This window comes from Colletes latitarsis, unplaced genomic scaffold (genome assembly GCF_051014445.1).
Source record: "Colletes latitarsis isolate SP2378_abdomen unplaced genomic scaffold, iyColLati1 scaffold0013, whole genome shotgun sequence".
NCBI lineage: Eukaryota > Metazoa > Arthropoda > Insecta > Hymenoptera > Colletidae > Colletes > Colletes latitarsis.
Genome location: NW_027488368.1, coordinates 17552975 through 17578739, shown reverse-complemented (window position 1 = coordinate 17578739; position 25765 = coordinate 17552975).

Genomic DNA, 25765 nt, shown 5'->3' with positions numbered 1-25765 from the left:
GATAAGGGCGCCCCCATGGGTTTGCATCCAGAGAGCCGAGGAGCTCCGTCCATGCCTGGGCTTTCGCGGTCGCGATGGCCCGGCGGAGGGTTCTTCGCGCCAGGGAAAATTCCCCGCGCAACCCCACCACCTCTGCCTCCGTCGCCCCGCGCCGTCTCCTGGCACGGGTGTACCGGCGTCGGGCGACAACGCACCGAGTGCGTAAGTCCTCGATCTCGCCCGACCACCAGTACACGGACCCCCCACGGCTCGGGGCGGTGGCCCGGGGCATGACTGCGTCACACAACGACGTCATAGTCTCCCGGAACCAACGCGCCCCGGCAGATGGATTGCCGAGGGTCCGGCGTGGCATCTCCTGCCATGCCACAACGGAGGCTGCCATCGCAAGGGCGTCCGGGTCCAGCCTCTTGGCGGACCAGCGTGGCGCCGGGTGTGCTTCCCTGCCCGGGAGGCGGGGTCCATTTAAGACGGGGGTCGCGGATACGGAAAACGTAATGTAGAGGTGGTCGCTTAACGTGGCCACATCTTCCGCGACCCTCCAGTCGGACACACGGCGCGCTATGGCGGGGCTCGCCAACGATATGTCGACGATCGACTCGCCCCGCGCGTGCACGCACGTGCTCACGGCCCCTTCATTCAAAACTACGAGGCCGTGACCCGCCGCCCATTCGAGCATCGCGTCGCCCTTCACGGTCGTCCTGGGGCAGCCCCACGCTACAGCGTGGGCATTAAAATCACCCAGGACGAGTACCCCACTGGCGAGATGTGGGGAGATGCATCTCCCCACCTCGTCGAGGTACGCCTCAAAAGCGCTGAGGCCCATTGCGGGCGACGCATAACACCCGGCAACCACCAGTTCCCCCCACTTAACCGCCACAAAACCGCGGCCCCTTCTCACAACGGAGCACGGCAGCGTGCCGCGTCGCTACTGCCAAGTGATCGCCGAGACACCGTTAAGGTCCCCCACCCAAGCTGGGTGTTTGGGGACACGATAGGGCTCGGCGATCACGGCCATCCCAATGTTCCACTGCCGGAGGGTTTGGAGCATGAGATCCTGAGCCCCCCGGCAGTGGTTCAAATTGACCTGGAGGAGGCGTTGAGACATTATCGGGTCTCACCCGCGGCCTCCTCCAGGCCTCCCCTTCCAGTGTTTGGGGGCACCGCTGCGCGCCCCGGATCTTTGCCGCCGTACGAGGCCATCACCCCCCGACTAAGGGGCTCTGACCCGCACGGCGACTGGGTTGCCTCTTGCGGTGGGGGCACTGCTGCTCCCCCACCAAGCAAATCACAATGCGATATCGTGGAGGTGGAGGGCGCCGAGTCGCAAGGCGCCACATCCACCTCCATCATCTCCGTCGCTGGGGGCGGTGCAGGTTTACACCCCACCACTTTCACTGCCGCCGCGACAGATGCTGGGGCGGGAATAGTCCCCGACACCACAGCAGGGGACGGCTGGGAACAAGCCGCCCCCTGAACCTCCATCGCGACGGGCAGCGGTGCCGGCTCAACACCAGCCGGCACCGTGGATGGGGGCACACCCGCCCCCTTCGCTTTCTTCCCCTTCCGCTTGGGGGGACGGCACGCCGCCCCACCCATGCGGTGATCCGCTGGCCGCCCCAAGCCCACACAAGGGGGGCATTTAGGGGCGGCCGTGCACTCCCTTGCGGTGTGGGAAGCCCCTCCGCAGCGGTAGCAGAGGCCGCTGCGATCAACTGTGCTGGTGCACCGCTGCCGGACATGGCCGAACTCTAGGCAGCGGTGACACTGCAGCGGCCTCGCGGCGAGCACCGCCAGCCGGGCCTCGAAGAAGCCGACCATCAATCGGCCGGACTTCGCGAGTTTAGTTGCGGCGCGTAGGGGACAGCGGGCCCAGGCAGTAAACATGCCTGAGCTGTCCCGGTGGAGGTCACCAATATTGACCTCCGCAGCGCCGCAACCCCCGGCTGTGGCAAGGGCCTCCCGAACAGCCTGCTGGGTGGCTGCCTCCGACAGGCCGGAAATACGCATCTCGGCCTGTTTCTGGGGGCAAGCCACCCGAACACCCTCGACCTGGAGGGCCCCCTCTAGACGCGCCCGCAGAGCGGTCGCTTTCTCCTTCCCTTTCTCACCGGGGATCGCTAACAGGAGCGCCCCGGTGACCGATCTGGTGGGCTGCATCCCGGTGATCCCGAGATCCTTACAGATACCCGGCATCACCCTGTTGAGGAGGGGGCCCAGTTCTCCTTCGCGTCCAGCGGCGGCGGTCACCGAGACTGCTGCCTTTTTAGGCAGCCTCGGCAATTTGACCGCCGCAGTCTGGGCACCGCCCTTCTTCCTGCTGCCGGCTGCTGTATTGGCGGCTGGCCGACTTGCCGCCGAGGATTTTCCTGCCTTGGCGGTGGGTGCGACAGGAGTCGCCCCCTTTCCACATGCCTTCTTCTTGCCACGTTTAACAACCTCAGCCCAGGTACCCTGTCCTTCGCTGGTGGGTGCGTGGGTGGGCTTTGCCGTGGCGTCCTTCTTAGGCGCCCTGGGAATCGGGTCGGGGGGCATCGTCACGACATCCGCTGATGCGCCACTTTGAGCATTGTTGGCTCCTCTATTTCCCGGGGATGGCTTCGGTGGTGCGGCGGGCGTTTGCAGAGAGGCAGACGCGCCCCTCGGTTTTGCCGCCTTCGCCTTCTCTTTCGGCATATTCATCCCCGCAGGCTTAGCTCCCTTGGACGAGCTCTGTCGGGCCGGGGCCAAGCCCGCTAATGAAGCAGAGGCCAATGAATCCCTTCCCAGCGGCGGGCGGGACACTGCCCGCCAGACTGCTTCCAGACGGGCCTCTACCCGATCCTCGACGGCCGACATGTGCCCCGCCATCTCGGAAACCCTTTTGACTATCTCGGTCAACATGACCATTAAAGGGCTTCCGGACGCGGGGCTCTCCTTCTCAGGGGTGGCGGTCCCATCTGCGGTCGACGGTCCAGGAACCGCCGCGTCAATCTCCATCCCGACGTCTCCCCCGTCAAAGGTAGACGGGATGAGGTCCCTCCGCCGCGGTCGAGGGACACAGGGCAGCTGATAGTCCGGTGGCGTCTCGTCAGCCAGCTCCTGCCCTGCTCTCTGGAGCTTCCGATGCTCCTGTTTGTACCTCAGGCGGCCCACTTCCCGCCTGAGGTGCTCCAGCTCCCTATCTTTAACCCTGACGGTTTCCGACAGGGTGGTGGCGGTGGAATCGGCCACCTCCAGCCTCTTCTCGAGGGCCTTGGCCCTCCTCTCCCATTCGCCGTTGCGAATGACTACCTCCTGGGCCGGCCTATTCGGGGTTTCGGCACGGTCAGCTCTGCCGTAAAGCTCTTCGGCGCTGACCATGGCCACCCGAGCAGCCAAGCGGAGCCTGCGGATATCCGTCGTCTTGAGGTGGCTTGCGGTGTCTGCCACCCTGACGACGGACTCGAGCTGCTCCTTGAGCCGGCCCAGGAGCTCGTCCAAATTCATCACCTCCGCTATATTGCGGAGGTCTCCCTGTTTCGGCAGGGCCTTCATCCCGGGACCCAGCTTCTTTGGGTCCACAAAAATGCCCCTAGGTCTTCCAGCCGTAGGACCCCTCCTTTTTCTCTTCCCGGGCTCATACACCACACCGTACTCATCGCTTGAGTCGGCGGTTTCCACCTCGTCAGCGCCGTTAGAATTGGACGGCGCCCACTCGTCGTTGGCCTGGGAATCGTCGTCGAGGACGCCAGGATCCTCTTCGACAAATGCCGTCGCCACCTCTCCTGTTTGGGCTGTAACACCCGCCGTGGACTGCGTGCCCACGGCAACATGCCTCTTGCAGGGAGGTGACTCCTCACCGGTCGCATGATGCCCTGATGCACTCTTGCACCATTCCGTGACATTCAGCCGCTCCAGGCTGACCACTGGGCTGGTTTTGGCCCTAAGGAGGTGCACCTCACTTTCACGGTGGATCCCCAGCGGGGGATTAACCACCACCACACTCCTGACCGTGGGTCTCACCTAACTTGCGTTATCCTCTAAAATATTGACGGAAACCAGGTTTAATTGACAGTTTCAGTGTGGTACCACATTACTACGTGATCCAAACCAGAAGAAGCCCAGAAGCTGGCCATCAAGTATGAGAAATATGCGAAATTGCGAGCCTGATGAGAGCAAATCCCAGGCCTAACCTAGACATAACATGCGTTATCCTCTAAAATATTGATCGAAACCAGGCTTAATGGACTGTTTCAGTGTGGTACCACATTACTACGTGACCCAAACCAGAAAAAACCCAGGATCTGTTCAACAAGTATTTGAAAAACTCGGAAGTATGAGCCTGATGAGGGCAAATCCCAGACCTATCCCAGACCTAACTTTTTTTTTTTTTTTTTTTTGTCGTGGGGAAAATCTTCGAAAGACTCCCTCCCACCTCTTTGGGGAGAGGCGGGAGGGTTGTGTGGGATTCCCCGCGCCCGTACAATGACGGGCGCGGGACCTACCCACTAAAAACCCCACGGTGACCCTTCCGCACGATTTGGGAGGATACCGGGAATCGCTCGATGCATTCTTCCGGTATCCTCCCCGTGCCCGCGCTTTGCGCCCATCCCCGGGGGGGACAAACGGTCGCCCCGGTAGACACACTGTCTCATAGCGGCAGGACGGGGCCACTCCATCCCGCCGCCATCCGTCCCGGGGCGCATTTAGTGGCGGGCTGCGAGCCCCAACCCGCAACCGCATGCGACCCCGTTTCTACCCCTCGGCGTCCGGGAGCTGATGGCCGCTCCAGGCCACCGAGGGTGCCTCCCCGTGGGCCGGACCCACCCGGTCCGACCCATCGCCGCCTGGCGGGAGGAGGCTCCCCTCAGGGCCCCCCTCCCAGCCAGGGTCATCCGCCGCGCAAAGGCCGCCGCCCGCGACGTCTGGCGCCCAGGCGACGCCCTCGCGCCACCATACGAGCGCGAGTCTCAGCGCGCCGCTGAAGCTCGCGCTCCCTTCCCGCGGCCTCCTTTTGCAGCATTACGGTCTCGCAGAAGGAGGCCACGGCCCTCCACTTCCTCTCGCTGCCGAGCATAGCGCGCACCACAACCGGCAGCGAGACATCCCGCCCTATGACGCCGACCAGGACACGTCGCTCCCCCTCCCAAGCTGGGCATACCTGGAGGGTATGATCAGCCGTGTCCTGCTCTGCGTCACAATGGCAGCAACGCGCCGTCGGCTCGTTCTCTATCCCGCACAGGTATCTTCCGAAGCTACCATGCGCGGGAAATACCTGTGCCATCCGGTAAGTAAGGCTTCCATGGCCTCTGTCCAGCCACTCACACAGGAGTGGCCGAACGGCCCCGACTGTGCGGTGCCCCGCAGTTGGCAGGGCCAACCGCTCCTGCCACGCGAGCACCACGAACTGCCGGGCCTGGCGCTTCAAATCGCCCCAAGCAGGTTCCTGCTCTCCCGGGACCGCCCCCACTCCCGCGCGACGGTCGACACGATGACGATACATCATCGCGTGCGACCGCGCGAGGAGATCCATGGGCGGCATCCCCGCAAGAACCGTCGCCACCTCATGCGACACGGTCCGGTAGCCGCGGACGACCTTCAGCGCCATCCGCCTCTGCACCCGACGCAGCATCGTCATGCTGCGCCGGGAGGCCGCCAGGTCGTCCGCCCAGACGGGGGCCCCGTATAGGGCCACCGACTGAACCATTGCCACATAGAGGCGGCGAACTCGTCCCGCCGGGCCCCCCAGGTTTGGGAGGATCCGGCCTAAAGCCGAGACCATCCTCTCCAACCGGGGCACCAGGCAGCGGAAATGCTCCTCGAAGCGCCAGTGGCTATCGAGGATCAGCCCCAGATACCTCATCCGGGGCTTCACCTCGATATCAGCCCCACCCACCCGGATCAGAGGGGGTGGAGTATCCTGCCGAGGTGAGTGGAACGCTATCACCTCGGTCTTATGGACCGCCACCGTCATCCCCATCCCCCTGATCCGGTCGACGACGCGTTGCGCCCCCTCCTCGGCGAGGCGCTTGGCCCTCCCCCACTGAGCCCCGACGGCCAGCACCAGTGTGTCATCTGCGTGACACACGGCACTGACGCCGTCGGGGAGGTCGGCCCGCAACACCGCGTCGTACGCGATGTTCCACAGGAGTGGCCCGGGGACCGACCCCTGCGGAACCCCGCAGTAGACCTCCCTCCGCATATCACCATCCCGGCCCGGATACTCGATCCACCTGCCGCGGAGATAATCCCCGACGACTGCCCTGAGACACGGGGGTACCCGATGATATTCGAGCCCCCTCCGTATCTCCTCCCAGGGAAGGGTGTTAAACGCGTTGGCAATATCCAGCGATACCGCCAACGCCACCCCTCCCCGGGAGACGGCCGACTCCGAGAGGACCCTGACCCGACTGATCGCGTCGACCGTCGACCGGCCCCCCCCGGAAACCGTACTGGCAGGCGGCCAGGCCCGGAGCACACCGCGACAGGTGCTCGACGAGGCGGGCAGCAACCACTCGCTCGAAGAGCTTCCCCACCTCGTCGAGGAGACAGATGGGCCGGTATGGGGATGGAGACTCCGCGGGCCGACCCTCCTTCCGGAGGAAGACCATCCTCGCCACCTTCCAACTGGGGGGGAATCGCCCGTCCCTCAGGCATCGGTTAAACAACCGCCTGAGGTCGGCCCCAAGGACGCCGTGGGTCAAGACCCAAACCCGGCCAGGACACCATCCGGACCCGGGGCCGTGTTACGCGCCCCGAGCCGTTTGATTGCTGCGGCCAGCTCCCCCTGCGTGAACCCCGGCTCGGCCACCCACTCCAACGGGACCGTCGCCTCTGCCGGAGGACGTGGTCCCATCTCCCCGGTTGGGAAGAGAGTATTGACCACGCCCTCCAGCAGCCGGGGGTCAAGACCCTCGGTGACGGGGGGCGCCCACGGGCGGAGCTTGTTCAGCACCACCTTATAAGGGCGCCCCCAAGGGTCGTCATCAAGGGTCTCGAGGAGCTCCTTCCATGCCCGGGTCTTGGCCCGTTTGATGGCGACCTGCAGAGCCATCCACGACATGCGGTATGCCTCATACAGGTCATCTGCCCTCGCTCGCGCCACGCTATCGTCTCTCCGTAGACGACGGCGCGCGCGGGTGTACTGGCGTCGGGCGCGGACACTTGCGTCTCGCATTTCCGCGATCGGGGCCGACCACCAGTACACCGCCCGGCGAGGTGAAGCCCGCCCGACCCGGGGCATCGCCGCGTCACATATGTTCGCGACCATCCCCCCGAGCCGGGCGACCTCCTCCTCTATACTCGGCAACTCGGCCGCCCTCTGCGGCCAAGTTGCAGCAAGGGCAGCCGCCATCAGGGCATCCTTGTCCAGGCGCCGAAGCGCCCAGCGGCGCGGTGGGTTACCACCCGGACGGTGGTGTCGGGATGCATCCCCCGCGGCGGCAGAGACCTCCATCCGGATATACCGGTGATCCGAGAGTGTCTCTGCCCCCGGGACCACGTGCCATCCCGACACCATGCGCACGGCGTTGTGGGTCGCGAATCCAACATCCACGATAGACCCCCCATATCGCCGCACACACGTGTGCTCCGACCCCCGGTTCAGTAACCGAAGGTCGAGTCCCGCCGCCCAGTCGCCCAGGATCCCGCCGCGAACGGAAGTCCTGGGGGACCCCCACGCCACCGACTTGGCGTTGAAGTCTCCCAGGACCAGCACCGGCCGGGCCGCGCAGCGCTGCACGCATGCCGCGACCTCGGCTAGGTACTGCTCGAACGCGACGTGACCGCTGCGAGGCGATATGTAGCACCCCACCACGGCGACTCCCCCCTAGTCCACGGCGACGAATCCCCGACCGCGCTCCAGCATGGAGAACGGCGGGGACCCGTCGCCACCTCCCCATACCGTCGCCGCCAAGCCGTCCGCGTCGCCCACCCAATGAGGGTGATCAGGGACGCGGTACGGCTCGGCGGCGACAGCCAGGCCAACCCCCCACTCCGCGAGGACTTGGGACATCATATCCTGTGCCGCGCGGCAGTGGTTGAGGTTGGCCTGGAGGAGGAGGCGGGGCGCCATTAATTACCGACCGCCCCAGCCTCCTCCCGGCTGTCCGTCCCCGTGGCACCGTCCACCTCCATGGTGGACGATGCCACCGCCCGCGGCGCCGGAGTGGGAACGGCCCGCCTCTTCCTCTCCTTCCGGGAGGGGGGAGAGCACTTCCTGCTCCCCACCCTGTGGTCGGCTGGCATCCCCCTGTCCGCACATAGCGGGCAGTGGAGGGCTGCCGAGCACTGGCTCGCGCGGTGGTCCTTTGCCCCGCAGCGGTAACATTGACCGCTGCGGTCCACCGGCGAGGTGCACCACTGCCTCACATGCCCCAATTCAAGGCAGCGGTGACACTGGAGCGGGCGCGGCGCGAGCATCTCCACTCGCGCCGAAACCCACCCCACCCAAACCCTCCCGGATTCCGCCAGTTTATGGGCGATGGAGAGGGGGCAGCGGGCCCACACGGACCCCAGGCCGGAAGGAGATCTGCGGATCTCCCTGACCGGCAAATCCCCCTCAGGGCAATCCGCCGCCCTTACTAGGGCACGCGCCACGTCCTCCGCGGTGGCCGAGTCGTCCAGCCCAAACGCGCGCATCTCCGTGCGCTTCGCGGGCCGGGCGACCCGGACACCCCGCTCGCCCAGCTGCTCCCGGAGCCTCTGGGCGAGTCGGTCGGCCTTCACGCCGCCGTCTGGACCGGGGATCTCCAGCAGGAGACCCCCAGTCACGGCCCGCTTCGCCATGACGGACGCGATGCCAAGCTCTTCCAGGGACACATTGTCCCTGGCAAGCCGCATCGCCTCCGCGAGGGTCAGGTCGCCCCCCTGCGCAACGGTCAGCGCTACCGCTGCCGTTTTAGGGGGGCGGCCAAGTCGCGCCTTCGCGGCCTTTCCTTTGGCCGCGGGCGGCGGGGCGGAGGCTGCGCCTGCGGGGCCTTCCTCGCCGCCCTCCTCGCCCTCCGCCCCACCACCTCGCTCCACGACACCCCCCCTTGGGGCGGTGCCGCGGAGGACGCGGGAACCGGGACCACGGGTACGCTTCCCCCCTTGGGGGTCACGACCCTAGGCCCCGGAGTCGCCACGGTGGGCGGAGCCTTCGCTCCCCCCTGCTTCGCCTTCCCCGGCCGTGCTGGCACTGGTCGGGGTGGCACCACCCTCCCACCGACCGCTCTTCCGGGGTGGAGCTCCTCCCGGAAGGCGGCCAGCTTCTTCTCAATCATGTCCCCAATCCTCCTCAGGAGATCGTCCTCTGAGGAGGACGGGGACCTCTGCGCGGGCGGAGTGCGTGTGGAAGGGCCCGTGGAGGCCCGCAGCACCTCCGCCGCACTCCGCTTCCTAACGGCCACAGGAGGGCGCGGCGTAGGAGGAGGGAGGACAGGAGGGAGGGCCGCGCTGTTCCAGCGCGCGTCTGCCCTCATCCTCCCCCGTCGCTCCTCCCCGTCGCTCCTCCTCCTGACGGAAACCAGGTTTAATTGACAGTTTCAGTGTGGTAACACATTACTACGTGATCCAAACTAGAAAAATCCCAGGATCTGTTCAGCAAGTATGTGAAGAATGCAAAAGTATGAGTCTGATGGGGGCAAATCCCAGGTCTAACCTAGACATAACATGCGTTATCCTCTAAAATATTGATCGAAACCAGGTTTAATTGACTGTTTCAGTGTGGTACCACTTTACTGCGTGACCCAAAGCAGAAAAAACCCTCGATCAGTTCAACATGCGTTATCCTATAAAATGTTGATCGAGACCAGGATTAATCGACTGTTTCAGTGTTGTATCACTTTACAACGTGATCCAAACCAGAAAAAGCCAGGGATCTGTTCAACAAGTATGTGAAAACTGCGAAAGTATGACCCTGATCAGGAGGAGCTGGCAGCGGCCATCAGACGGCTCGGAGTTCGTAACACGGCCCCGGGTCCGGATGGTGTGCCCGGCCGGGTTTGGGTCTTGACCCAGGGCGTCCTTGGGGCCGACCTCAGGCGGTTGTTCGACCGCTGCCTGAGGGACGGGCGATTCCCCCCCAGTTGGAAGGTGGCGAGGATGGTCCTCCTCCGGTAGGAGGGTCGGCCCGCGAAGTCTCCATCCGCATACCGGCCTATCTGTCTCCTCGACGAGGTGGGCAAGATCTTCGAGCGAGTGATTGCTGCCCGCCTCGTCGAGCACCTGTCGCGGTGTGCTCCGGGCCTGGCCGACTGCCAGTACGGTTTCCGGGGGGGCCGGTCGACGGTCGACGCGATCAGTCGGGCCAGGGTCCTCTCGGAGTCGGCCGTCTCCCGGGGAGGGGTGGCGTTGGCGGTATCGCTGGATATTGCCAACGCGTTTAACACCCTTCCCTGGGAGGAGATACGGAGGGGGCTCGAATATCATCGGGTACCCCCGTGTCTCAGGGCAGTGGCGTCTAGAAGCCGTCCGGGCGTATAGCTTGCTATACGGCACCAGGATCGCATGTGCCAACCCCTCCTCCTCGCGGTGGACGCTGGAAACGGCATTTATGCCGGCCAACGGGGCTCTGGTTTAGGCAGGCGCGGTGCAGGGGCACACCGTATGGGAGTAGCGACCCCACCTACCCGAGCAAGACGAGATCCGTCATTCGTTCTGTGCAAAACAGAGATGTGAGAAAGGAGTGGTGTCAGGAAAGCAAAGAGAGATGGGGAAGCATTATGACTAGCGTATACTTAACACCTGGGGGCTTCGGCCCCCATTTCACGTTAAGGCTTATTGGAGAAGGTATATTGTACAAAAAGGGGCTATATGCCCCTTTTTCACTTTAAGGAACTTTTCGAAGTTCCTACTCAAACATCTGGGGCTTCTCCAAGAAAGACCTAACTCATACCAGGAGGCTGTAAGCCCCCTTTTTGCTTTAATGCTTTTCCGAGGAGGCGATCCTGACACCAGAAATCAAAAAGGGGGCTATATGCCCTCTTTTCACGTTGAGCAAATAATAAGATCAGAAAGAGACACGAAACGACGTCTGTATGCGTCCCCAAAAGCAATACACCGCTGGGAAAAGCAATACGCCGCTGGGCTTGGCAGAACCCAGCACACCAAAACATCTGGTGGCAGACGTCGTAATGCCAGACGATTGACGGAAGGAGGCCACCGTAGAAGTAGCTGAGCTGCTCCTTACTGCCTGAAGGTGTCGGCTGGGAAACCACGCTAGTATCCTAGGTAGGGAGACGGGCCTCGAAACGTGGATCGCTCCCCTGGCCATTAGAAGAATCCGCCTAGACCAGCTCAACTCCGAGTTGTAAACCGGTGGTGTACGGCTCTGTCAGACTCGGAGTCCTTGCCATACGGACGCTGCATATAGGAAGGATATGCAGCGTATGACGAAACACTGAAAGGTACGCCAACGACGAAAGACAACATGTATTTATACATGTAAGACCGTCGTCGCGCTGCTGACAGCAGCTCCCGTCGTTGGCGATGGCAAAAGGACGCTGAAGCGTCAAAAGCATAGTTGATGATGGCAAAGTGAGTTCTACTAGTCGTGCTAAGGACGAGTCCCATGTTTTGGAGCTAATGCTACAGGGACATGATGCTCGAGGTCATGTCCTAGTTACGCAGCGGGTTCCCTGCAAAAACAGAGAACAGAAACCGGGCGTAGCGAAGCAGAGGGAACATCTGCTTGAGGTTTGTTCCCCACGTGTTTGCCGTGCGTGGCGACCTGTGTCGGCGGAAAGGAGGATCCTGGGATCTGAGGGCCCTCTCTCCTGCGGGAGTGTAGCTGCCCAACACGTACCTTTGGCCTCTGCTTCGTCTAGACAGGCGGCTAGGCGAGAAAAGCAGCCCTGTGCCTAGTCAATCGGCTCGGAACACCATTCGTGGGTTCTATTGGGCGAGGAAGTGAACCTAGGAGTCCGGGGAAAGCCCGGTCGGCCTTTGTTCGCGGACTATATCCCGGGTGCAAGTCCTAACCCAGGCGGAGCCGGGTTCCAATTGAGGCTCCAAGGAGGCCGGGACACACGCTGGGACGAAAACGAATATACATAAGCGTGGATCCAAAAATTAAATTAACCCCCATTGACGCCTCGGTACCCCGCAAGGGGGAAAAGGGAGTGAAGGAGGCCGCTGTCGCTGCTCCCGGCAGAACGACGGCGGTGAGTAAGAGAGCTGGGGTGGTTTCACCACCCCAGAAGAAAGAGAAAGCGAAGGCGGTTGAAGTGGGTAAGGGCGCTAAAACGCCCCCCTGCACCAGACCCTCGACGCGGAAGACGGCTTCTCCACCAAAGCCGGCAGGTACGACATCCCCTGTGGATAAAAAGGATGTCAAGAAGGACGGATCGGGGACACCACCCCGTACAACTCCACCACCGAAGAAGCCGGAGGCCAAAAAGCCGAAGGCAACTTCCGAAGGCAACGCCACGTCCACGGACGGAGGATTGGGCCAAGTCGACAGCGACGGTTGGGTAATCGTCGTGAAGAAGGAGAAGCCGCAAAGGGCGGAAAAAGCCCGAAAAAGCGGCGAGGAGTTGCCAGGAAAGGTGTCGGCGGAGGCGACACCTGGTCCATCGAACAGGCCTCTCGACAAAATCAGTGGAGAGGCCTCGAAATTGTTCAAGGGTATCCGGACCAGCTGTCTTGGAAAAGAATCCAGGCTCAGCAAGGAGACCGGAGCCTTGATCGTAGGCAACGCGGCAGCTCTCTACGAGCTAGTCCAGGAGGTTCTCGTGCAGAACTCTTTCCTGAAAGGACAGCTCGCGGCGATCCGGCAAGAGGTGAGAGCCTCCCAGAGGATCGCAGAGAGGGTTGCCCCTACGGTTTCGCAGACGACGGGAACCCGTCCGACTGTGAAACCTGTACCAGTTCGTGCGGCAACAACCTACGCGCAAGCGGTAAAGGTTGACGCCAATCGAGTTTCCCGGAAGCGGTTAAACCACCACGACACGTGGTGCGTATTTTCCCGCAGAAAGGGAAAGGACAGAACAGTGATGTCACAAAACAGACTGTTCTGTCCCTGGTAAAGCCGGCGAAAGCCAAGATCCGCGTAAGGTCCGTCCGACGCATCCACTCCGGTGGCATAGCCGTCGAGACCGAACACAAGGAGGATCTAAAGGCCTTCGTCAACTGCGCGAAGCTGAAAGAAGTAGGACTTTCAGCTACTCTACCGACCTTGAGGAACCCTACACTTATAGTGTACGACGTTCCCAAGGCGATGAGGAAAGAGGAGGTTTCTTCCAGTATCTGGAAGCAAAACCTCAGCGATATGACCCAGGGGGATGTGTCGTCCAGCCTGAAGGTCCGGTTTCCAACCGGCCCGAAGGAAAAGGACACTGCCAACTGGGTCATGGAAGTCAGTCCGCAGGTTCGCCAGCGGCTGAAGAGCTCGGGTAGAGTGTACCTGGGGTGGTCGTCATGCAGAGTGCAGGACTACGTTTCGGTGACACGCTGCTTTAAGTGTCAAATGTTTGGCCACATGCAAAGCAAAAAACGAGGTTTGCGGTCACTGCTCCGAAGAAGGGCATACCATTGCCTCTTGTACGGCGAAGAGTAAGTCCCCAACTTGCTCAAACTGTAAATCATGAGGTAATCAGCACAACCATAAGTCGCGAGACAAAAACTGCCCCGCCTATAAGGCAGCTTTAGACCTAGCAGTATCTCGTACGAATTATGGATAGAAACGACCCGGAGAATCCTCTAAGGCAATTGCGCATCGCGCAGCATAATATGCGGCGTGCGCTAATTGTTCATGGTGAGGTGAGCGAGCTAATGCACACAAAGGAGATCGACGTGTTGCTCATGCAGGAACCTTACCAATTTCAGGGACAGATTCCAGGCTTTGGGCTCACGGCGAAGGTGATCGCCGAGAATGAACGGGCTATGGCCGCAATAGTGGTCAGAAACCCGGACATCTCAGTGGTAAAAATCACACAGCTGTGTGATACTCACACCTCCTGCGTTTGCATTAGCGGACCCTTCGGTAGTTTCTACCTCGTTAGCCAGTACTTTCAATGCTCGGAAGACATTGAACCAAGTCTGGCACGCTTGGAGAGGACACTCGATGCTCTCCAACACCGTCGAGTCGTGATAGCCGCGGACGTCAATGCCAAATCCCACCTTTGGGGGGGAGAAAGCGTTCGACCGGACACGCGAGGCGAAAAGCTTGAAGAGTTTATCGCATTACACGACTTGACGATTTTGAACGAGGCTGGGAGTATTCCTACATACTCCAGCCCTGCCGGTGAGTCATGGATCGATGTCACATTATCGACTCCAGACATGGCGACAATTGTGCGAAACTGGACGGTTCACGAGGATTGGACCTCCAGTGACCACCGACTCATTGATTTTGTCTTACAGTTCACGGACGTGAATGAGAATCGAAGCCCACAGCCTCGATTCCGCACGTTGCATGCGAACTGGGAGCGATTTAATCAAGTTCTTCTTGAGGGCGCGAGGCAATTACCCCTCGGCACTGGTTGCCGCAGGGAAGTCGAACACCTAGCACAAGAGGTCGAGAAATCGATCATCGATGCGTGCAATGCCTCAATGCGCCCCAAGAAGTGGCATTCAAAGTCCGTCCCATGGTGGACGGAAAATTTGACGAGAATGAAAGCGCGAGTCTATCGACTTAGACGAGCCTTTCAGCGCGAGAGGAACTCGGAGGAGAGAGCGGCAAAGCAGGCTGAGTATCGAACATCTAGACTCGCCTACACAGCCGCAGTGCGCGCTGCGAAAGCACAAAGCTGGCAGAACTTTGGGACGGAGCAGGGGAATAAAGAGCCATGGGGACTTGTTTACAAGATCGCCCAAAAGAAACTTTGTGTTGAGACTGCGGTCTCAAACATTCGAACGCCAGAAGGATATACGACTGACTGGGAAACGACTGCCTCGCAGCTCCTACAGGCGCTAATCCCGGACGACTCGTCCACGGATGAAACGCCGGAGCAAGCAAACACCAGAGCTGATGCTGCAACCGATCTGCCGACTGAAGACTGTCCAGTCTTCACGAGGAATGAGCTCGGAGCTGCAGTATCGCGCTTAAAGCGAGGCAAATGCCCTGGGCTGGACCGTATAGAGGCCGAAGTAGTTAAATGTGCTTATGGATCCATCCATAGTGCTCTACTAAGACTCTACAACGGGTGTCTAGCACACGGGGTCTTCCCCGTTAGGTGGAAAATCGGCTCGATCAGAGCAATCTTGAAAGGGCCCGATAAACCACCAACGGATGTCAAGTCGTATAGACCGATATGCCTACTTACCATCTTAGGCAAAGTATTAGAGAGACTAATGCTTAACCGAATGAGTAACATATTCCTAAACCCAGAACATAATTCCGATCGGCAATATGGATTCAGGCCTGGACGATCCACGGAAGACGCCGTGGTGAAGCTCAGGGAATTGATACCCCAGCGAGAGGAACGATATGTGATGGGTCTCTCCTTCGACATCACCGGAGCTTTTGATAATGTTTGGTGGCCAAGCATACTTCAGAAACTGAAACGCCGGGGATGTCCCCGAAATCTTTATCGACTCATGGTCGACTACTTCGCTGACCGTATGGTTACAATAGTTTCCAAACACGGTAATGTGCGTAAGCAAGTCACCAAGGGCTGCCCACAGGGGTCGATACTCGGTCCGAGCTGCTGGAACCTAGTCTTTGACGAAGTTCTGCAGCTCCTATCAAACGAACACCTGGCTTGCGAGCCAATAGCCTACGCTGACGACTTACTCGTGGTATTCTACGGAAACTCGAGGAATCAGTTGCAGCAAAGAGGGCAAAGAGTCGCGGATACAATTTCTGAGTGGTGCGCCACGCAGAAACTTACACTACCCGCGACTAAGACCGAGATGACTCTCTTGAAAGGAAATCTGGATAGAGAACGACCTCCTGTGATAAAGATAAACGGGAGAAGTGTGGCACTCAAGCAAACCATAAGGTACTTGGGTGTTCACATCGATGCGCGAATGGGAGTAAGATCCCACGTCGAATACTTGAATGCCAAAGTCATGCGAACGTTTTATACGCTAGCAAGACTTGCTCGATCAAACTGGGGATTGGGACACAGAACCATGCGTACTTTGTACAAAGGTCTCTTCGTCCCGATCACGACATACGCCGCCGCCGGATGGGTAGACATGCTCACCTCTGTGACAAGAACTAAACTTGCCAGGGCGCAGAGACATGTTTTGCTCGCCGTCACCAAGGCCTATCGCACGGTATCTACCGACGCGATCACTGTGATCGCCGGGACGATGCCGATAGACTTGGTGTTAGTGGAGCGCGCGTGTGCTTACCAGATTAGAAGACAAATCAATATCGAAGTCGGAAATTGTCGAATAAGTCGAGCCGATTTGGCGGCTGGAGAAGTAACCGCTGCTCAGGCGAAAGCCTTGGTGCGAGCGGAACTTCTCAATATGTGGCAAACGAGATGGTCGTCATCGGAGAAAGGTAGGGTCACCTGCCGCTACTTCTCTGATGTATCTGACCGTCTCAATGCAAGCTGGGTGATCTTGGATCACTACGTGGTACAATTCCTAAGCGGGCACGGAGATTTCCGAGCCAAGCTCAAGGAATTTGCTTTAGTACCGCACGAGAATTGCGACTGTGGCCAAGTGGAAACACCAAACCACGTCCTATTCGAGTGCCGGAGGTACCGAGACGCGCGAGAACTCCTGAGACATGCGGCTGAAGAAACTGGCCATCCGTGGCCGGTGACCGAAGCCGATCTTGTAACACAAGACCTATACAGGGAGTTCCGGACATATACGCGCTCGGTACTACTTACGAAAGCAGGGCGAAACCAAAATCGCCACTGAACGCATTACGCTACGTAACAGAACGAGAGAAGTCTGCGGATTCTCTTTAAGAACCATGCTTGAAAATGTACTCGAACGGATGCTAGGTCATGTGCTTCGGCAATGACCTCCTCGGGCCGGGATACAAGCCCCGCTTGCTTCGGCAAGCGTTCCTGGATTGGGTTGGACTCGAGGTGGCAGCAGGTTTCGACGTCGTTAGCCTCCAAAACGCATAACGACGCGTGAACAGTAGATGCCCGAACATCAGGCAAAATGTAGTTGCTGGTATAGACCTTCGGTCTGAGGTACAGCATAGTCCCCAAGTGGCAATCGCGCTTGGACAGAATAACGGCTACACACTACATGTCTCAGGGCAGTCGTCGGGGATTATCTCCACGGCAGGTGGATCGAGTATCCGGGCCGGGATGGTGATATGCGGAGGGAGGTCTACTGCGGGGTTCCGCAGGGGTCGGTCCTCGGGCCACTCCTGTGGAACATCGCGTACGACGCGGTGTTGCGGGCCGACCTCCCCGACGGCGTCAGTGCCGTGTGTTACGCAGATGACACACTGGTGCTGGCCGTCGGGGCTCAGTGGGGGAGAGCCAAGCGCCTCGCCGAGGAGGGGGCGCAACGCGTCGTCGACCGGATCAGGGGGATGGGGATGACGGTGGCGGTCTATAAGACCGAGGTGATAGCGTTCCACTCACCACGGCAGGATCCGCCACCCCCTCTGATCCGGGTGGGTGGGGCTGATATCGAGGTGAAGCCCCGGATGAGGTACCTGGGGCTGATCCTCGATAGCCACTGGCGCTTCGAGGAGCATTTCCGCTGCCTGGTTCCCCGGTTGGAGAGGATGGCCTCGGCTTTAGGCCGGATCCTCCCCAACCTGGGGGGCCCGGCGGGACGAGTTCGCCGCCTCTATGTGGCAATGGTTCAGTCGGTGGCCCTATACGGGGCCCCCGTCTGGGCGGACGACCTGGCGGCCTCCCGACGCAGCATGACGATGCTGCGTCGGGTGCAGAGGCGGATGGCGCTGAGGGTCGTCCGCGGCTACCGGACCGTGTCGCATGAGGCGGTAACGGTTCTTGCGGGGATGCTGCCCATGGATCTCCTCGCGCGGTCGCACGCGATGATGTATCGTCATCGTGTCGACCGTCGCGCGGGAGTGGGGGCGGTCCCGGGAGAGCAGGAACCTGCTTGGGGCGATTTGAAGCGCCAGGCCCGGCAGTTCGTGGTGCTCGCGTGGCAGGAGCGGTTGGCCCTGCCAACTGCGGGGCACCGGACAGTCGGGGCTGTTCGGCCACTCCTGTGTGAGTGGCTGGACAGAGGCCATGGAAGCCTTACTTACCGGATGGCACAGGTATTTTCCGGGCATGGTAGCTTCGGAAGATACCTGTGCCGGATAGGGAAGGAGCCGACGGCGCGTTGCTGCCATTGTGACGCCGAGCAGGACACGGCTGATCATACCCTCCAGGTATGCCCAGCTTGGGAGGGGGAACGACGTGTCCTGGTCGGCGTCATAGGACGGGATGTCTCGCTGCCGGGTGTGGTGCGCGCCATGCTCGGCAGCGAAAGGAAGTGGAGGGCCGTGGCCTCCTTCTGCGAGACCGTAATGCTGCAAAAGGTGGCCGCGGGAAGGGAGCGCGAGCTTCAGCGGCGCGCTGAGGCTCGCGCTCGTATGGTGGCGCGAGGGCGTCGCCTGGGCGCCAGACGTCGCGGGCGGCGGCCTTTGCGCGGCGGATGACCCTGGCTGGGAGGGGGGCCCTGAGGGGAGCCTCCTCCCGCCAGGCGGCGATTAATTATGGAGCCGACACAATTTCCGTGGAAATTCATGGATTTTGTGACGCTTCGCTCGCAGCCTACTCAGCGGTCACTTACTTACGAGTGACCACAATGAGCAATGTCACCTCCTCGACATTGATAATGGCAAAAACGCGAGTGGCTCCAATTAAAACGCAGTCAATTCCTGTACTGGAATTGAACGACGCCGTGCTGCTCGCCGAGCTTATTGTGCACGTGGAGAAGTCACTTTCATTGAAGGTCGACAGAATAATCTGCTGGACAGATTCCACGATCGCATTGGCATGGTTGAGAAAGCACGCCTCCACATGGAAGGTTTTAATCGCCAACCGTGTGTCAAAGGTCCAAACGTTACTTCCGAAGGCTGAATGGAGGCACGTTCCCACCCGCTTCAATCCCGCGGATCTGAATTCGCGCGGAGTGGAAGCTGCGGAACTCCTTCAATCTAAGCTGTGGATTTCAGGACCAAGTTGGCTAACGGAATCGAAAGAAGAAGGGAAGCGCAAAGTGCACGCCCACGTAGTAATTCCGGAGAAAGAATGGGAATTTGTATTTCGATTCTCGACCTGGAATAAACTACTTCGTGTAACCGCATACTGTCTCCGACTGAGGGGACCGATGCAAGGTGAGCGAAGGTCGTATGATGCGAAGATCGTTGACGCGTCTGAGATGCAGCTCGCAAGCGAGAGAATTGTCCGCTATATCCAGCGCACGCATTTTGCAAAGGAGTACCGGTGTTTGAAAAACCACCGAAAAATCCCAGCAAAATCAACATTAAAAAGTCTGAACCCTTTTCTCGATGACAAAGATGTCTTGAGAGTCGGAGGCAGACTGGAAAATACAACACTGTCATGGGAAACCAAGCACCCCATAATTTTGCCGAAACATCACGTTTCCACGATGATAATTCGGCAGTGCCACATTGACACGTTGCACGGGGGATTGCAGTTGACCATGTACACAGTAAGACAAAGATTTTGGATTCTCGGCTGTCGAAATGCAGCGCGAACGGTAATCCACGGATGCATGCGATGCGTTAGATGGAGGGCAAAAACCTCCACACAAATCATGCAGGATTTAATACCTGAGCGTTGCCGCGAGGCGAGATCATTTTCGAACTGTGGAGTGGATTATGCGGGACCTTTTCGTGTCCGCGACTCCGCCGGTCGAGGAAAAACCGCCCACAAAGCATACATAGCAGTTTTTGTCTGTTACGCGACACGGGCCATCCACATCGAACTCGTCCACGATTATACGACGAGTGCCTTTTTGGCAGCATTAGATCGATTCATTGGAAGGGGAGTTCCGTCCTGCATTTTCAGTGACAATGGAACGAACTTTATCGGGGCAGATCGAGAATTACGCGAAAATTTCGAAGCAGTGTACAACACGCAAGAAATGCGTAATAAATGCAGTCAAAAAGGAATTAGATGGAAATTTAACCCACCGAGTGCACCGCACTTCGGTGGCATGCAAGAGGCCGGTGTGAAATCGGTGAAATTTCACCTGAAGCGGACTCTGGGCGAATTCACTCCCACAAGCGAAGAGTTACAAACATTGCTTTGTAAAATCGAAACAAGTTTAAACTCGCGACCGATTGCCGCTTTGAGTGATAGCCCGGACGATTACGCGCCGCTCACACCGGGGCATTTCTTAGTCGGGAGTCCGCTGAACGCGCTTCCGACGCAATCAGTGGAAATTGAAAAACTCTCCCGTCTGACACGATGGAGGGCGATTCAAAAATTCCACGAACAAATCTGCAGGCATTGGACACGTGATTATCTCACGCACCTCCAGAATCGTTATAAGTGGCGTACAGCCCAAAAAACATTAAAACTAAACGACTTAGTTTTAGTGCAAAATCCTCTCCTCCCCCCGAATCAATGGGAAATGGGACGAGTAGAGTAGGTATTCACCGGCAGGGATGGAAATGCACGTGTTGTTAAAATACGCACGGAAAAATCCATTTTTACGCGACCTATTACGCGGTTGTGTAAGCTGCCTGTGGAAGAAACCGAGTCGGCGACGGTTAGCGACGCCGACGAGGTCACATAAAAACCATAACATCCAACGGCCGAAAGTGATCGAAAGGTGAGAAACGACCGTTTCTAGAAATAAACGGTGTTGATTCTCACCTGACCGTTGTCACTGAAAGTTCAAACGGATTAGTGGGGGTTACGAATCCACCAATCTGAGTTGGATTATTGGTAGGGCGTATCGAATAATCCGAGCGCCCCCAAATCGTAACGAAATTCGCCGAACCGAAAACCGCTCAGTCGCAAACGCAGCATCATGAGTGACACCGCGTCCAACATATCTTGCGAGAGCAGTGCGGTATCCTTTTCCGGGGACCCGGAAATAGATGAGCGATTCGGGCGCATTTTGCAGCTCGGGGAAAGGCCCATATCCCCGAGAGGCAATAACGAGGAGCCTACCACCGAACAGGCGCCAAGGGAACCGGAGGTGACCCTCAATTTCGGGGTCGACTCCTTCAGGATTCCGGCCAGGGTTATAACAACAACTCGAAAATACCACTGCCGGGCCCCCGGAGGCCAATACGTCCTCCGATGGGACAAGGACGGACACATGCGGTCCTGTGCGTGGCGGGCCGACAAACCGGAGGAATCGACCCCGCCGCCACCACCAGCAGTGCCGGGGTCGACTTTGGCTGCCCCCACCGACCGAGCTCCGCAACCAAAGCGGAAGCGGAGGAGGCCGGGAAAAAATACTCCCGCCAATCCTGCACCGTCCACCAGCGGCTTGCAGCCACCAACCCCAGCAGCCCCGGCCAGAAAGAAAAAACGAACCTGGCAGCCAGCATTCGGTCAGATCGCCATGGCAAAAGCCATGGCGGACCAAATGCTGACAACGTCGATGCGGTTCCTTCAGCAGGCTGCAGCTGGTCAATCGTAAGTACTTTTGATTTTTTACAATTAAAAGTGCGCGAGATCTCTCTCTCCGCGTAAAAAAGTGACCGTACGGGACTACCGCGTTCTCCGGGTATTGCACAATTCGTGCAAGGGGGGCGGTATGTTTAAATATGTTAAAAAACTATTTAAAATCGCGTTAGTCTGAAATATTAAATTCTCGGCTGCGATTCCCGTATTCGTTTGTGTACGTGACACTGCGGAAGGTTAAGCGTTCGTCAGGTTCGTTGAACGTTCGGACGATTTAAAACCGCGGCCGTTTACGTGTTTTTGTACGCCGACCTCACGCGAAGATTCGCTTCGCACTGGTTTAAACGGTATCGTGACGTCAGCGTCGAGAGAGAGAACCGTATAATATATTGAAAAGAGATCGACAGCTGAATTCGGCAGCGCCGCGTCGTGACGACAAGGCGCGACCGAGTCTTCGTCTGTCGATCCGCGACGATATTCGCAATTATTCACGAGCCGACTGCCAACGGGAGCGGATCCCAGAAGATCTCGCTCCTCAAGTACGGACTCACATAATATTCGGACTTGTATAACAAAGAATTCTCTCCGTTACTGCGGTTAGAGTTTCCCAGAACAATCTACCTGCGACAAAAGGGAGGTCGTAATACACGCTGCGCGTGACGCGACCGCCTTCGCTAGGAAGGATTGTACGTTGCAGTCGTTGCCGCGACCGCGACGTAAGGGACTCAGGATGCACACACCCAGAATCCCTTTAAAGCTATACGGCTTTGGAGCCTCCCAAAGGTCATACCGTTGAATCGGTACCGCCTCGTGGAGTGCTCTTCGTGCAAAGGTCGCCAAAAAACCCTCTCCAAAAACCCGTCGGTGTACGAGTCGACCGTACACCCTACGGAGGAGTTCGGGTTCAAGGTCGCCTCACATTCCGTCACGCCGCCTACCAAATACGGTCCCCGTGCAACACGGTCGCCGGGTAGGCTTTATAGTGCGGTTGGACCCGCGAGGGATTTTTTGCAAAGGACACTTTACCAGGAAATCACCTCGCACGACGATCCTACGTCACCCGCACGGAGAGCGTGCTCACGGGATCGACCCATTTGGAGCTTTACGACCTCCATTTGGTGACCCGTCCGTGGCTAAGTCGCCCCCGACAGATACGAGTGAATTCTCTTCTGTTCAGGGCAAAAGTATCGCTGATAATTTCAATAAATAATTATCAGCGTACAAGTACAAATTTACAGTCCACTGATTCACGTTAAACGACAGCTGATTCCCCCCTCCCAGCGCACCGCTAGTCGCTAGGAGAACGAGGCGAACAGCTGATGAGCGTGTTTACGATACGTGTACGCACGTATTTAATCTGAACGAACCTTTGTTACAGCAACCAAGGTCCATCCCAACCGGGGCAACGCCGGTGAAGCCACACCCCCGGCTGGATTATAAAAAACTAATTCTCTTTTTGTAATTTTATATTTTTTTCATTTTTTCATTTTTTGTGAAATTTAAATAAAAGGCTTGTCGCAAAGCGACAAGCGAAAATTACAAATAAAAACTTATCAATCACTTTCCCTAGTATTTCCCTCGTCCGGACCCCGGTTAGAACCCTTAGTTTTCTAACAATCACGTAGTAATGTGGTACCACACTGAAACAGTCCATTAAACCAGGTTTCGATCAATATTTTAAAGGTAACGCATGTTATGTCTAGCTTAGGCCTGGGATTTGCCCTCATCAGGGTCATATTTTCACGTTCTTCACATACTTGTTGGTCAGATCCTGGGTATTTTTCTGGTTCGGATCAGGTAGTAATGTGGCACCACACTGAAACAGTCAATTAAACCTGGTCTCGATCAATATTTTAGAGGATAACGCATGTTAGGTCTGGGATAGGTCTGGGATTTGCCCTCGTCAGGCTCATATTTTCGCATTTTTCACCTACTTGTTGAACAGATCCCCGGCTTTTTCTGGTTTGGATCACGTAGTAATGAGGTACCACACTGAAACAGTCCATTAAACCTGGTTTCGATCAATATTTTAGAGGATAACGCATGTTATGTCTGGGATAGGTCTAGGATTTGCCCTCATCTGGCTCATATTTCGCATTCTTCACATACTTGTTGAACAGATCCTGGGTTTTTTCTGGGTTGGATCACGTAGTAATGTGGTGCCACACTGAAACAGTCGACTAAACCTGGATACGACCAATATTTTAGAGGATAACGCATGTTAGGTCTAGGTTAGGCCTGGGATTTGCCCTCACCAGACTCATACTTTCGCATTTTTCACATACTTGCTGTACAGATCCTGGGTTTTTTCTAGTTTGAATCACGTGGTAATGTGGTACCACACTGAAACAGTCCATGAAACCTAGTCTCGGTCAATATTTTAGAGGATAACGCAAGTTAGGTCTGGGATAGGTCTGGGATTTCCCCTCATCAGGGTCATACTTTCACATTTTTCGCACACTTGTTGGCTAGATCCCGGTCTTTTTCTGGTTTGGATCACGTGGTAATGTGGTATCACACTGAAACAGTACATGAAACCTGGTTTCGATCAATATTTTAGAGGATAACGCATGTTAGGTCTAGGTTAGGTCTGGGATTTGCCCTCATGAGACTCATACTTTCGCATATTTCCCAAACTTGTTGGCCAGATCCTGGGCTTTTTCTGGTTTGGGTCACGTAGTAATGTGGTACCACACTGATACAGTCGATTAAACCTGGTTTCGATCAATATTTTAGATGATAACGCATGTTATGTCTGGGTTAGGTCTAGGATTTGCCATCATCTGTCTCATACTTTCGCACTCTTCACATACTTGTTGAACAGATCCTGGGTTTTTTCCGGTTTGGATCACGTAGTCATGTGGTACCACACTGAATCAGTCAATTAAACCTGGTTTCGATCAATATTTTAGATGATAACGCAGGTTAGGTTTACGTTAGGCCTGGGATTTGCCCTCATCAGACTCATACTTTCGCATTGTTCACATACTTGTTGGACAGATCCTGGGTTTTTTTCCGGTTTGGATCACGTAGTAATGTGGTACCACTCTGAAACAGTCGATTAAACCTGGTTTGGATTAATATTTTTGATGGTAACGCATGGTAGATCTGGGTTAGTTCTAGGATTTGCACTCATCTGGCTCATACTTTCGCATTTTTCGCATACTCATTGGCCAGTTCCTGGGCTTTTTCTGGTTTGGATCACGTGGTAATGTGGTACCACACTGAAACTGTCGGTTAAACCTGGTTTCGATCAATATTTTAGATGATAACGCATGTTAGGTCTAGGTTAGGCCTGGAATTTGCCCCCATCAGAACCATACTTTCGCATATTTCCCAAACTTGTTGGCCAGATCCTGGGCTTTTTCTGGTTTGGGTCACGTAGTAATGTGGTACCACACTGAAACAGTCGATTAAACCTGGTTTCGATCAATATTTTAGAGGGTAACGCAAGTTAGGTCTGGGATAGGTCTGGGATTTGACCTCGTCAGACTCATACTTTCGCACCCTTCACATACTCGTTGAACAGATCCTGGGTTTTTTTCTGGTTTGGATCACATAGTAATATGGTACCACACTGAAACAGTCGATTAAACCAGGTTTCGATCAATATTTTTGAGGATAACGCATGTTAGGTCTAGGTTAGACCTGGGATTTTCACTCATCAGACTCATACTTTCGCATTCTTCACATACTTGTTGAACGGACCCTGGGTTTTTTCTGGTTTGGAACACGTAGTAATGTGGGACCACACTGAAACAATCAATTAAACCTGGTCTTGATAAATATTTTAGAGGATAACGCATGTTAGGTCTAGGTTAGGTCTGGGATTTGCTCTCATCAGGCTCATTCTTTCCCATATTTCTCATACATGTAGTACAGATCCTGGGTTTTTTCTGTTTTGGATCACGTAGTAATGTGGGACCACACTGAAACAATCAATTAAACCTGGTCTTGATAAATATTTTAGAGGATAACGCATGTTAGGTCTGGGTTAGGTCTAGGATTTGCCCTCATCAGGCTCATACTTTCGCATATTGCTCATACTTCATGGCTAGATCCTGGGCTGTTTCTGGATTGTATCACGTAGTAATGTGGTACCACGCTGAAACAGTCAATTAAACCTGATTTCGATCAATATTTTAGAGCATAACGCAAGTTAGGTCTGGGATAGGTCTAGGATTAGCCCTCATCAGGCTCCTACTTTCGCATATTTCTCATACTTCATGGCTAGATCCTGGGCTCTTTCTGGATTGTATCACGTAGTAATGTGATACCACGCTGAAACAGTCGATTAAACCTGGTTTCGATCAATATTTTAGAGGATA